The sequence below is a fragment of the Pituophis catenifer genome, unplaced genomic scaffold (assembly GCF_029215685.1).
Source record: "Pituophis catenifer annectens isolate HBS135680 unplaced genomic scaffold, rPitCat1.0.hap2 SCAF_14, whole genome shotgun sequence".
Classification (NCBI taxonomy): Eukaryota; Metazoa; Chordata; class Lepidosauria; order Squamata; family Colubridae; genus Pituophis; species Pituophis catenifer.
Window position 1 is genome coordinate 476878 of NW_027256894.1, and position 1516 is coordinate 478393.

Below are 1516 nucleotides of genomic sequence, written 5' to 3' on the forward strand. Positions count from 1 at the left end.
AGGCGCCTGGACTCCCGGAGACGGACGGGGCCCTTCAGGCACTTAGCTTAGCCGCCTGTTTAGGAGCTCCAGCCCCGCCCTCCGGGCGCCCTGTCAGAGCTGCCTCGTCGGGGCTTTGCCTGCGCCGGCGCCGCTTGCTTGGGGGGGGGGGGGTGTTGTTAGAGGAACGCCGAGATGAGCTCAGACTGGCCAGCCGGGAAAGTGCGAGAAGGCGGTTTCCTTGGGCGCTGCATAAGGGGAAGCAGACTGTCATAGCCCTTCCTCTCCTCTAAAGTACAGTTTTATATTTCTTGAATGTAAAAAGTCAAAAAGTGCAAGAAAAAAGAAAAATAGCAAAGAAAGAAAAAAGATAACAAAGAAGTGGCTTCTGATACTCTTCATAGCAGCAATAAATATAAATACGTTTTAACGTCTCTAAGACTGCATAATATTGCTCTTTGAATAAAGTCATTAGCTACATTAATTGGTGATGGACTTACGTAAAGATGAAAAAAATGAATTTGTGATCTTTGGTTTTGATGATTAGACAGGATAGATATTAATAGGAAATCAATTTATCCATTTCAGCAAAATCTACCAACTTTACCAACCATTCCTCCATAGTGGGCAATGTCAAATCTTGCATTTTACTTTCTTGTGACGTATGTTTCCTGACCTGGACTACTTCAAAAATTGACAGGATAAAACAAGTATAATCCATTTTAGAAAAGGTTACTGAGGATGTGTCTAGGGCATGGTAGGAAGATAGTATTGATTGTGCTTGTTGACGACTTTGCTGGAGTTGAGATGAGGTGATGCATTCATCCTGATATTCCTAGATCTCTCCGTGACTTTGGTTACTATTAAACGCATTATTCTTATAGACCAAGTTTGGGGTGTTTCTCCTTTTTCTGGTTGAGAGGGGGAAAGGTCAACCTGTGGTACCTCATAGCTCAATACTTTTGCTCGGCCTTTTCAAAGCCTACACGAAACTGCTGGGTGAAGTCATCGGTCAGTTTGGATGAGATCATCGGTTCAGTATCAGGAGGATGCTGATAATCCATCATACTTCTCAACTCTATTACTGTTCAAGTGATGTTCTTCTCAAAGAAGAGGTGGCAGCTTTAGTTAAGAATGACTTGGAACAGCTTCATCTAGTGCCCTGATTACATCTGTTCCTGGGTCAGGAAGCCTTCAGTCACTCATGCCCTAGTCACCTCACAAATGGATTATTATAAAGTGCTCTATGTGGGACTGGCTTTGAGGACCATTTGTTCAGAATGCAAAGGTACAAGCCCTAATTAGGATATCCAGAATTTTTTCCTTATCCAGAATGCAATGACTTGAGCTGTAATTAGCATTCTGCATTGGTTGCCATTCTAGGTTGTCATCTCTAAAGCCCTTTGTGATAAGATTGTTTGTAGCTTTTGCCCATCAAACTTCCATAAAAGCCAGTGATGCCAGTCCAAAAACACTGGTCTGCATGCAATGACATAATAACACAGATGCTGTCATCATGTGCTGATATGTCCAGCCT